This window comes from Rattus norvegicus, chromosome 2 (assembly GCF_036323735.1).
Source record: "Rattus norvegicus strain BN/NHsdMcwi chromosome 2, GRCr8, whole genome shotgun sequence".
In the NCBI taxonomy this organism is placed as follows: Eukaryota; Metazoa; Chordata; class Mammalia; order Rodentia; family Muridae; genus Rattus; species Rattus norvegicus.
The window spans coordinates 56,704,828-56,718,693 of record NC_086020.1 but is presented as its reverse complement, the minus strand read 5'-3'; the positions used below and the strand labels follow the sequence as shown (position 1 = coordinate 56,718,693).

The 13,866-nt window shown below is 38.8% G+C and overlaps 1 pseudogene; it reads left to right on the top strand.

Moving 5' to 3' along the window:
* The first annotated feature begins 5,009 nt into the window (after positions 1–5,009).
* Positions 5,010–6,322, top strand: Rpl4-ps6 (ribosomal protein L4, pseudogene 6; annotated as a pseudogene).
* Positions 6,323–13,866: the final 7,544 nt, after the last annotated feature.

The window sequence follows — 13,866 nt, the reverse complement described above, 5'->3', positions numbered from 1 at the left end:
TAGTACTGTTGCCATAGCACTGTTATTATAATAGAGCAGCTCATATGTGCAATTGATTAGCTTGGAGACAGGAGGTGTGAGTAACAGAAAATTATTTGTATCTTCAATCTTGCTTCACAATAAAATCTATTTTACAAAGCAAATGAACAATATTAAAGTCCATGTACACATATCTCACAGCATCAATCATGTCTCTGTGTCTGCTGTAAACTTCAGAGCTATAAACATTTCAATCAGATGTCAAATAACATAGGTTTATTGCCAACCACTTTATCTAAGAGGACATTTTGAAAAATCTGACCACCACTGAATGCCATTACTCTAAGAATTTGAACATAAGCCCCTGTAGAAAAAAATTTGACATTCTTATACTAAATAATAATTTTAACTTCCCCAAAAGACAGGTATTTTGGAAATTGCAAATATTATCATTTATTACATGATTTCTAAAGTTAGGTTTTTACATAGAGGAGATTTTTTTCTAAAACTGATGACATTGAGGTGTTTTATTTTTTTTAAAAGTTTGTTTACAATTTCTTCTCCATTATTTGACTAAATAGATTACCAAGTTTGTTAGACAGGAAGCTGTGTAGAGGTCTAAACGTGCACGGGTGTCTCAGCAAAGCTTCACTGGTCCATTCAAAATTCTGTTGTGTTAGCCTTTAATGGCTATGAAAACTCATTAAACATTATTAACAGGAGTATGTAATCTCAAGGTTGATATATATCCTATAATAGTATTATATGTAATATAAAATAGTTATAATATAAATGTTGCTATATCTTCTTCGTAATTTATGCTGACACTGAGAAATATGTTAGATATTCTTGCTAGAGAAAATAATCTTTGCATTTCAAATCCATAGATTTAGGTTGTATGCTAGGCACTTTTTCTAGGGTTTGTATTATTATTTTTTTTAAAATAATAAGAAAAAATAAGGTTAATCTTGTGTACATTATTTACTGTCTATTCCTCAAATATAAAAAAGTGGATTTAAGATAAACCAAAACTTTTCAATGCAAATGCCTCCAAAGTTTTGTTCAATTTCTATGTTAAAACCCTTTGAAGTGTTGTCTTCCGCTAAATACATGATAATGGGCTAGAGAGGTAACTGTGGCATGGAGCACTGGTTGCTCTCGAGAGGACCATGGTTCAGTTCCCAGCACTGACTTATTGATTAACAACTGTGACTAGCCTTTATATACAGGAACATGAGAACATGCAATGAAAGAGATAGTGGACACATTCCTATTCAGAATTCCCTCAGAGAAAATAAAATGTGTAGGAGCCAAAAGACCTCTACTATAAAGATTTTAAAATGCTGAAGGCATAGAGAAGGACATTAAAAAGTGTAAAGTTTCTCTATGCTCGTGGATTGATAGAAGTAATATGAAAGTGATTATGCAGGTTTCATGCAATTGCAGTCCAAATTCCCACAACATTCTTCACAGAAGAAAGAAATTCTAAAGTTCCCATGGAAACACAAAAGACCCCAGATAGTCAAAGCAATTCTGAAAATAAATAAATAAATAAATAAATAAATAAATAAATAAATAAATAAATAAAAGCAATGCTGGAAGGATTACTATTCCAATGTCAAGGTATAGTGTATGATTATAATAATAAAAAAGCTAAGATATGGGCACAAAAACATGGAGAAAAGTATTTTGATTCGTAGACATTTCTAATGCTTAGCAGAAAAAGTAAATGATAAAAAGTTCTAGTGAAAAGAGTTCAGAGATGTAAGATGTTTTTCAAAGGAATATGTATGGTCTGTGTACTACGCTGGGAAAGGAAAAATTCTTATTTCAAGCAAATTTGGGCACAAGAAAGATTTATTGTTGATTTAAGTCTATTTCCACCATGGTAAATCAGCTGAAAGTATTTAGCATCATATCCTGTATTTTTTTCTAACAGGCTCTGGAAATAAGACCAGTGGAGCATTGTGGTTCATTATTCATTTATTATGAACCTGGCAGAGCTGAAAAATAAAAAGCTCCTGTGAAAATGTCAAGGCAACTTTACTTTTGGCACGAAGTAGATGGGAAAGAGCCCCTTATCCTCGGATCACCCACGGCCTAGCCAAATAAGGGCCCGTCTGGAATAGATGTGCAGGCTTTGAAGTTGACTCCGCACCGTGTGCCAAGTGCTACTTCCTCAGTTTCCCATTTATCAGCAGTGGCCTGGGCGAAGGATCTGGGTGGAATTCTATCCATTCCAGTGAAGACTTTCACAAGTAGACATTTTACCCAGAGAGAACATCGGAAGTTTATGTCATGCAGTAAGACTTGGAGAATGATGAGATAGATCACCATAAACTACCAAGCCTGGAGAAGGCAGCCTTGAAATCCAGAAGTGTTTATTTAGAAGCCTCTTTCATTGATTTAACATTGTAATTTTTTAAAAGGATACATTAAGTTTGGAGGTGATACAATGTTAAAAATCTGATCAGACAGTGTTCGGGGGAGGCACTGGGTATAGATTTGACTAAAACACCTTGTGTATATCTGTGCGATTCTAAAAGAGTAAGGTTGTATAAAATCATATCGAAGCAATTATCCCTTCACTAGCTGATACCCACTCCATTTCCCAAACTTTGGTTTAATGTGCTGTTTGTTGATTGACTCATGAATTCTGAATGTGTAATTCAGGCTAGCTTTGAACTTGCCACCATCATGAAAAGCAGTCCACCATGGGCCGAGATTAAGGTCATGCACCACCACTGTCAATCCTGTTGTCAGAGTCTGTTTTTCCACAACAACTCCCACATCTTTTATTTGAAAAAAGAAAAAAAGTGGCTCTCATTCCTAGAGAAATGTCAACAATACAAAAATTCTTGTCTTCTCATTCTCCAGGTTTAGCCATTGATTCAATGTTTATGAAATAATCCTGGTCTAAACACTGATCAAACAGTACAACGTGAGCAGTGTAGATAACTGTGTATGAAGTCTGTGTAGGAACAGGGTGCTGAGTGAGTAAAGGAGAAGAAATTATCCCTAATGTTGACCTCTTTCAGAGACATGGACACACAGAGAAGGGCACACTATTTCTTACATCCTTAAATCAACCAAAGGAAGAAAAAGTAATTTAATAGCTCTATGCACATTAATTTAAAAGAAATTTAATAATGAAAAGTTGAAACTCAGAAGGAGTTTGCCAGATTTCGGAAACTTGGTCAGCAAGACACAGGGTCAAGTCTGAGTCTGTTTCTTTCTGCTCTGAATGTTTTTCACCACTCAATGCTTTCCAGTATCGACTGCAATCGAGCGTTGATAAAACTTTAATACTGCTGTTCTGCATAGGAAAGCATGGGTGTGCTCAGAATAAAGAGAAGTTACCATATCACGTAGGTTAGATTTGAAACAGAAACTAGGATAACTAAACACAAAATACTTTAAAAATAGTTTTCATTTTATTTTTGATGTTCATATGCTTATGACCATATATATATAATTTTCATTATTTCCTTAATTTTTTTTGTTGTTGATTCACTGCCTATTTTAAATCTTGGGAATCCTGATGAACCAAATGTATTTTCCATTTTAAACTAAAACCACAATGTGCTAAAATTACAAAACCAGTTGGTGGAAACCCTGTGCTAAATATAACTTGAAATTCATGCATAATTCTGTCACTGTGTTTGTTTACGAGGTTTGTTCAAAAGTCAAATATCATATCAAAATTACAACTAACTTTAGATTTATAGCAACGATTAAAACCTTAGTCTAGCAGACATATATCCAAATAAGAACTTGATGTGGCCTGTTGAAAAGTGGTTGCGTTTTGAAAATTCCCAAGCTAAAACATGAATCATAACTACATACTTTTAAAAGAAAAACAAATACACATTATTATTTTGTTAAGCCATACTGAAAACATAGAAGTACATGGAAGACAATTTTTAACCCCTTCCATATCTTCTGATTTAAAAAAATACACTCAAAGTTCTCTGATTTTACATCCTCCAAAGTATATTCCAATCAATAGTTGACAATTATTATTTGTAATTTAAGCACTATGTAAGGACAGATTAGCCTAATTTGAAAACAAAAGCGATTTTTTAAATATATTTGCTTATCAAGCTTACAACGGTCATTGCTTGGGTTTCTACATGCTAGCATTAACTGCCATATTTACTTCTGAATTCTTTTATTTAAAGTATTATTAAGAGGACAAGTAAAGAACAAAATGCCTTCCTAGTAACAGAGAAGAATATGCTGTTTGAGAATCTAATTTAATTTGATTTTGTAAAGGTAAAAAAATCTGTCTATATATGTCTAGGGAAAAACTTCATAATTAAGACTATACATCTTACCATAGACATACATGAACATCCACACTCACGCTCTTCTACTAGCAACGCCAAGGGAATTAAATCAGCCTAGATGAACTGGTAATGAAAATGTGCTATAGATATAAAGTGGAATTTCATCCAGTTGAAAAACAAGATAAAATAATGACATTTATAGAGAAATCGATGTAAATTTAATTATGGTATTAAGAGAGGCATCTCAGGTTCAGAAAGACTAGCATGTTGTCACCTATCTGTGACTCTAGCATCTGATTTTATTCATTTGTATTTATGTGGGAATGAATGTGCATAGAGTAAAAGAAACTACAAAGGAAATTTTGAGAGGGAAATATTAGCCTCTAAATAAAAAGGGTAGAAAGGACAATAGAAAATTATGTGAAATAGAAGGGAATAAGGGATTGAAAGGATACAACTAGGGAAGATGGGTGGGGAGATATGGTAAAGGAATACACACACACACACACACACACACACACACACACACACACACATACACACACACACATATCAAATGGAAATGCCACAAGGAAACCTGTTCTTCAATGATATTTGACAATGATACCAAAACATAAGCTGGAAAAAAACAGCATCTTTACTAAATAATTTTTCGAAAACTGTATATCAACATGCAAAAGAATGAAAAGAGGTCCTGTGGGAACAGCCGAGTAGAGAGGATCGTGGACTTCTCTCCCTGTCATGGCTTGTGCCGGTCCCCTCATATGGGTGTACTCTGAAAAGGGTGAGTCATCTGACAAGAATGCCACTTTGCCAGCTGTGTCCGAAGCTACCATTAGACTTCGTTCACACCAACTTGAGGAAAAACAACAGACAGCCCTATGCCGTCAGTGAATTAGACCAGTTCTGAGTCTTGGGGTACTGGCAGAGCTGTGGCTCAAATTCCAAGAGTTTAAGGTAGCGAGATCCACTGTTCTGGCCAGGGTGCCTTTAGAAATATGTGTCGTGGGGGCCGCATGTTTGCACCAACCAAAACCTGGTGTCATTGGCACTTCAGAGTGAACACAACCCCAAAACGATATGCCATCTCTTCTGCCCTGGCTGCCATAACCTTGCCAGCTTTGGTGATGTCTAAAGGTCATTGTGTTGAGGAAGTTCCTGAACTGCCATTGGTGGTTGAAAATGAAGTTGAAAGTTACAGGAAGACCAAGGAGGCTGTTCAGCTGCTTAAGAAACTTAAAGCTTAGAATGACATCAAAAAGGTTTATGCCTCTCAGAGAATGAAAGCTGGCAAGGGCAAAATGAGAAACCGATGGTGGATCCAGCACAGGGGACCCTGCAACATCTATAGTGAAGATAACCGTATCATCAAGGCCTTCAGAAACATTCCTGCTATTACTCTGCTTGATGTAAGCAAGCTGAGCATTTTGAAAGTTGATCCTGGTGGGCATGTGGGGCGTTTCTGCATTTGGACTGTAAGTGCTTTCCGGAAGATGGATGAGTTGTATGCTGCTTGGCATAAGGCTCCTTCCGTCGAGAGTAACTATAACCTTCCCATGCACAAGATGATGAACACAGACCTTAGCAGAATCTTGAAAAGCCCAGAGATCCAAAGAATCCTCTGATCACCACGCAAGAAGATTCAGTGTAGAGTCTTGAAGAAGAATCCACTGAAGAACCGGAGGATCATGTTGAAGCTGAACCCTTACGCAAAGACTGTGCTCGGGCATACCATTCTTCGTCAGGCCAGAAATTACAAACTTCGGGTGAAAAAACTGGAAGTGGCAGGTGCTGCACGGGCAACCAAATTGGAGAAGATCGTTCCAGAGAACGTTTGTGCCAAAAAAAAGCGTGCAGTAGGCAAGAAAGGAAAGAAGCCTGTGGCTGTCAAGAAGCTGAAGAAGCCAGCAGGGGAAAAGGTGGTTACCAAGAAAGCAGCAGAGAAGAAACCTACCATAGAAGAAGAAAAAGCCTGCTGCATAAACTATAAAAATTTGTTAAATTCCAGAGAGCCAATAGATACAGCATATTTGGATAAATCAAAGATGCAGTGAGAAAAACAAAGAATGAAAGAAACCCATATCTATCACTGTGCATGAGGAAAATAATTACAAATGAATCAAAGACCAAAATGTAAAATCCGAGTCTCTGAACTGCTAGAAGAAAACACAGGCAACATCCTACAGGATATAGGTGTAGGAAAGGACTTTTTAAATAGGACTCCATTTGCTCAAGAGTTAAGACCCACCACTGACAAGTGGGATGTCATAAAATTAAAAAGTTTCTGCTCAGCTAAAGAAACAGCTGACCCAATGCAGAGGAAGCCCATGGAATGGGAGGTAATCTTTGCTAGCTACACTTCTGACATAATATTGATATCCAGATTTTATAAAGAACCCTACCTCAAAAAAGTCCATTGTCAAAAAATTTCCTAAACAAAACACCAATGGCTTACGCTCTAAGATCAAGAATCGACAAATGGGATCTCATAAAACTACAAAGCTTCTGTAAGGCAAAGGACACGGTGGTTAGGACAAAACGGCAACCAACAGATTGGGAAAAGATCTTTACCAATCCTACAACAGATAGAGGCCTTATATCCAAAATATACAAAGAACTCAAGAAGTTAGACCGCAGGGAAACAAATAACCCTATTAAAAAATGGGGTTCAGAGCTAAACAAAGAATTCACAGCTGAGGAATGCCGAATGGCTGAGAAACACCTAAAGAAATGTTCAACATCTTTAGTCATAAGGGAAATGCAAATCAAAACAACCCTGAGATTTCACCTCACACCAGTGAGAATGGCTAAGATCAAAAACTCAGGGGACAACAGATGCTGGCGAGGATGTGGAGGAAGAGGAACACTCTTCCATTGTTGGTGGGATTGCAAACTGGTACAACCATTCTGGAAATCAGTCTGGAGAATCCTCAGAAAATTGGACATTGAACTGCCTGAGGATCCAGCTATACCTCTCTTGGGCATATACCCAAAAGATGCCCCAACATATAAAAAAGACATGTGCTCCACTATGTTCATTGCAGCCTTATTTATAATAGCCAGAAGCTGGAAAGAACCCAGATGCCCTTCAACAGAGGAATGGATACAGAAAATGTGGTACATCTACACAATGGAATATTACTCAGCTATCAAAACAATGACTTTATGAAATTCATAGGCAAATGAATGGAACTGGAAAATATCATTCTGAGTGAGCTAACCCAATCACAGAAAAACACACATGGTATGCACTCATTGATAAGTGGCTATTAGCCCAAATGCTTGAATTACCCTAGATGCCTAGAGCAAATGAAACTCAAGACAGATGATCAAAATGTGAATGCTTCACTCCTTCTTTAAAAGGGGAACAAGAATACCCTTGGCAGGGAAGAGAGAGGGAAAGATTAAAACAGAGACTGAAGGAACACCCATTCAGAGTCTGCCCCACATGTGGCCCATACATATATAGCCACCCAATTAGACAAGATGGATGAAGCAAAGAAGTGCAGACCGACAGGAGCCGGATGTAGATCGCTCCTAAGAGACACAGCCAGAATACAGCAAATACAGAGGCGAATGCCAGCAGCAAACCACTGAACTGAGAATAGGACCCCCGTTGAAGGAATCAGAGAAAGAACTGGAAGAGCTTGAAGGGGCTCGAGACTCCATATGTACAACAATGCCAAGCAACCAGAGCTTCCAGGGACTAAGCCCCTACCCAAAGACTATACATGGACTGACCCTGGACTCTGACCTCATAGGTAGCAATGCATATCCTAGTAAGAGCACCAGTGGAAGGGGAAGCCCTGGGTCCTGCTAAGACTGAACCCCCAGTGAACTAGACTGGTGGGGGGAGGGCGGCAATGGGGGGAGGGTTGGGAGGGGAACACCCATAAGGAAGGGGAGGGGGGAGGGGGATGTTTGCCCGGATACCGGGAAAGGGAATAACACTTGAAATGTATATAAGAAATACTCAAGTTAATAAAAAAAAGAATAATAAAAAAAAAAAGTCCATTGTCTTGAGCCATAAGGGAAAAGCAAATGAAAACAACTTGGAGATTTTCCTTATTTTATTCGACATAGCATATATATATATAACAGATGCTGGAGAGAGCTGAGGCAAAAGGAACATTCCTTCACTGTTGGTGCACTGCAAACAGGTACAGCTGCTATGGAATTCAGGGTAGACCTGAATTCCTCAAAAAGCTAAAACTAAATTTGCACTTTGACCTAGCTGTGCCACTCCTTGGCATCTATCTGCCCAAAGTATTCAACACGCTATTCAACAGACACTCTCTCAGTTATATTCACTGCATCTCTATGCACCATAGCCAGGGCATGGAAATAAACCAAATTTCCTTCCACAGATGGATGGATAATGAACCTGTGGTACACATATACAAGGCAATGCTATTCAACTGTAAATAAAAATGACATCAGGAATTTAAATGGAAGAACATAGATAAGATCATCTTGAAGGAGGGATCCCCAACCCAGAAAGACAAATGTCACATGTTCCATGTTCTTTCCCATCGGAAGTTCTGAGGTCCAAATCTTCAGATGTGAGTACACAATGTGAGTACACATCCAAGAGTAACTCCAGAAACCTGGAAAGTAAAGGAGGACCACATACAAGTTCTGGGGATAGGAGAGCAATAGAGAAGGTAATGACATAGTATTAGACATCTAATTAGGGAACTGGAGGAAAAAATGGGGTCTAATTAGGGAAAAGGAGGAAAATAAATACAAAAGGAAATGAGAAGGCAAATAACAGTAAGGTTGTCTGAAAAAGTTAGAAGGACTCATATTATATTGGCCTAAATAAAAAACTTACTATACATGCAAGCCCATGCATACACATACACATGCACATGCACATGCACACACATGCACACACAAACACATACACACACAAACACATACACACACATACACATGCATATGCACATGCACATACACATACATATACATACATACAAATTTTCACTTTTGGACCCAAAAATGCTCCCTTTAAGAGCCAAAGATTACCTTTTAAGAAGCCTGAAGATTTCCTAAAAAGAGAAAAAATGAGAAACCTTTTGAGTTGTTGGTCAAAGTTACCCAAGAGATTTCCAAAACACACACCCTTTTGTTATTGCCATTAATCACCCCTCCCTCCTCCCAGGGGTGGGAAATAAGTCTCTCTCCTCCCCAAGGACGAGCTTTCACAGTACCAAAAGATGCCATGCAAGCTTCTGAAATAGGAAACAACCAGCATTCTTACCCAGTTATGATTCTAACTGACCACAACAATGACCAGTATGGCATGATAATTCCAAGGGTTCAGTAGTGACACTCATAACTTTGCCAAAATCAACCGTTGTCTAATAGATTGAAAGACCCACTCAACAAGAGGGATATCATGTCTGGTGCTAGAAAACCATCCAACTAAGAAAGACAGAGAATTCAAGGATCTTGGAAGAGAATTTACAAACACTGTTCTACTAAACCAACATAATCCCTAACTACACTCTGAATATTTGTATGTATAACCACCGAGAAGTGTACAGGATTCAGTCCTACACAAGACCTGTGGGCAACTAAGGAATGCTGAGAAGGGAAAATATTCTTCCTAGGGAAGATCACATCAGTTGCTTATCCAGTAACAAATGGCCAGTCCTTAAAGCATATATAATATAGCTATATACATGCTGAGCAGGTTATAATTAGGAGTGCATGCCTGTGTGTATGTGCATATGTATGTGTGTGTGTTTGTGTGTGTGTAAAACAACAATCAACTGAAAGAAACAAAAGAAGCCGTACATTTGAAAGAGAGCAAGGAGGAACATATAGGAGTATTTAGAAGAATGAAAAGGAAGGGAATAAATGTTGTAATTATAACCTCAAATACAAAAAATACAAAAGAAAAGAAACCTAATATCTCTCCCTCTTTCTCTCTCTCTTTCTTTCTCTCTCCTCTCTCTCTCTCTCTCTCTCTCTCTCTCTCTCTCTCTCTCTCTCTCGTCAATCTATGGTGTATGTCTTTGGTGTGTGTTTGTGTTTGTGTGTGTGTGTGTGTGTGTGTGTGTGTGTGTGTGTCTATCTGTCTATGGTGTGTGTGTGTGTGTATCTGTCTATGGTGGTGGTGTGTGTGTGTGTGTCTATCTGTCTATGGTGGTGTGTGTGTGTGTGTGTGTGTGTGTGTGTGTGTGTGTGTGTGTGCATGGCAGGTTGAAATGGTCAAAAACCAGAGAAAGCTATAGTCTGTTGTACTCTATATTGCTCCACCTTTTTCCAGTGACAAAGGGACTCTCACTGAGCATGAAGTTTGTCATTTAACTAAGCTAACAGAGCAGCAAGTTCCTAGGATCCACCCGCCTCTCTTCCACATGACTGGTGGTACAGGTATGTGCAGCTGTGTTCATTCTTAAAGAAAGAGCTGGTAATTCACTCACGTCTTCGTGCTCACACAGCAAACACGCTTCCCAACTGGGCCACGTCCATGATGATGCCACTGATTTTTCTGTGACAGTCCTGTGTCCCACTCATTTGCTGTGCTTACCATTCAGCTTTTTTTTGTTTTGTTTCCACCTTCCAGTGCCTTAATTCCTGAAAATACCATCTTAACCTGGAGTACAATGTAGTAGGAATATATCATCCTACTATAACTTAAAAATAATTTACTTGAGCACTATCAGACTTATGAGAAATTTATTGAGTTATTCAGGTTGGGCTCAAATCTAGGATTTGCGGTTTAAATTAAATTTTCTTGAATTACTTGTCTTCTTACATCAGTAGATGTCTAAAAAACCATTTGTTTGTTTGTCGGTTTTCTTTTGTTTTAGAATCCTAAACTGCAAAATCAAAACAATTTTCCAGGCAGAGAGAGGGTGAGCAGGAGATGGACACTTCCTCATTTCCTGTTCCAATGTGGGTGGGCGTACGTCAGGGGAGTGAAACAAGAAGAGCTTTGTCACAAAGCCAGTGTCGGCTTACAGTATGACTAGTGTGATTTATAACCTTTTTATATTTTGAGATTATAATTATATGACTTTCTATATTTAGGAAAGCATTAGTTCAAGCTGGTTAATGTATATAGTGTTATTTATACATGTATGCTTTCAGAGCAAATAATCTTTGCCTAGACATTTAGCAACCAGGACAGCTTATCCAACAGAATGCTCTATATCTTTACGCAGTCAGCCCATCCTCTGAATCTGTCCATGCGACATAGTAAACCAAGTAGGGGAGTCCTCTACAATAGAATGTCTAAATAACATCTGTCCCTACTTTCTGGGCTGCTAGGAAAAGGAAGAGAAACATACAGACAGCAACAAACTCCAGAGAACCCCCTTGCAAGCCAGCTGGTCCCTCTCCTATGCACTGCCAGTGGCATTCTCCTTAGCTTGCCCCCATCTTCCATGTCAGCTAGACAGGTTTTGTCCTCTGAGCTGAAATAGAAAGAGAAACCAAGGACAGTTTGCTCCTCTAGTGGACTGTGACACATTTGGGTTTTAGATTAAATGTGTCTTATATGTATAGAGAGCAGGGTCGCAGATGTAGAGATCAGATCTCCCTGAGTGTGGATGTTCTGTCTGTGCAATGTTTGTGTCTGTTTTCAGATTTTGGTTTTGGATAGCAGTGGCCTTTCAGGATTTCCTGTTCCTCACTACCGTGCCTCAATATCTGGTGTTAACAACTAAAACTCATAATTCACTTGCCGTAAGTCACAGGCTTTATTAAATACATTCATTAATTACTTTCAACTTGAAGACATGGTCTCATTTTATGGATTTGTAACCGGATTACCAAGTATTTAATAACCACTTCCTCAAGTTACCAAAACACAGAATGTGAAACTCAGATTTAACCTTAGTTTATCTTCAAATACTATACCCTATCTAAAATATCACAAATATAACATCCTATTTGAGGGGGACAGTATTTATAAATCTATAATTTCCTTTTCGTGGCATAAAATTTCATTTTAAGTCTTATTCATCTATTTTCATATATTAAAACCAGGTATCTTCAAATTTAACAAATTAATGCTATTTTGGCATTTATTTATTTATATTTATTTATTTTTAATGATCTAGCTAGTTAAATTTGGGGACAGAATCTTACTCTGTAGCCTAGGCGGGCTTTAACTTTACAACATAGCCCAGACTGGCTTCAACATCACTGACTTGTCTTGGCTGGTTTGGACTAGTGGCATTCCCTTTGTCAGGCTTTGTGTGCTGGAATTACAAATGTCTATAGGCAAGTCCAGCTCCATTTTGCAATGGTTCAAAATCAAAAGGAAGTGATGTAGACAGTGTCTCAAAACACATGGCTTCAAGAGCAAGTCGGTATTCATAGACAATATAATTGCATCCCAAGCACTCTTTCAAGAGAATACTCAGACGAAATAAGTGTCAAATTTTTCTCCAGAAGCTTAATCATGAATTGTTCAGCTACATATGGAGCAAAAATACTGTACTCATTTTGCATATGATAACACTTGTGCCTACAAAAATGGAGTTCAGTCATTATTTAGCATAATCAGTAAATGAGCACAGTATCCGAAGTATCTTGCACATTCCATTACACTATTCCTTGCTATTGAAAAAAACAGGGGTTAAAGCCTCACTTAGGATCCCTCTGCACCTATCCCCCACCCACGTCTCCACCCACTCCTTTCTTTAGGGAGAAATGAGTGCTACCTTATGTTTTTAAAAGAGTTATACATTATTTTTAATTATTCACTTTACATCCTGCTTACGGCTACCTCCTGTTCACCACCTCCCACAATCCTTTCCCCCTCTCCTCTTCTGAGCAGGTAGGGTCCCCTGTGTATATCCCCCACTCACACCTGGTCACTTCAAGTCTCTGTGAGGGTAGGTGCTTCCTCTCCCACTAAGGTCAGACAAGGTAGCCCAGCTAGTAGAACATATTCCACACACAGGCAACAGCTTTTGGCCAAGAAATGCGGGGACCCAAGATAGAGACTGAGGGAATGGCCAGCCAATAACGTGCCCAACTTGAGACCCAGCCCATAGACAAGTGCCAATCCCTGACAATGTTAATGATATTCTGTTATGCTTGCAGATAGGAGTCCAGCACAGGTTGTCCTCTGAGAGGCTCCAACCAGAAGCTGACTCAGACAGATGAAGAAACCCGCAGCCAAACAAGTGGGTGGAGCTTGAGAACTCTGATGGAAGAACAGGAGGAAGGACTGTGAACCAAAGGGGATAGGAAGACCAACCAAGTCAATTAATCAGGATCCTTGGCGCTCTCAGAAACTGACCCACCAACCAAAAAGCATACAGGGGCTGGGCTTAGGCCTCCCTGCTCATATGCAGCAAATGTGCAGCTTGGTCTTTATGTGGGTCCCGAACAATTGGTGTCCTACCTTATTGTACCCTAGCCTCTTCTGCAAGAGAACAGGTCCATGCCAGGCAAATCTACAAAACCACACCCTCCCCCAATTCTCACTCAGCAGGCCTCAGGAATTTATTCCTTAAGCTGCATATGTGAAACTTTGGAACGCTGAATTGGTAGCAGACGGTTTCCAGTGTAACACATTAATATTTTTACGTTGAACCTGGCTCGTGTTTATACATCCAGCCTGGCATCT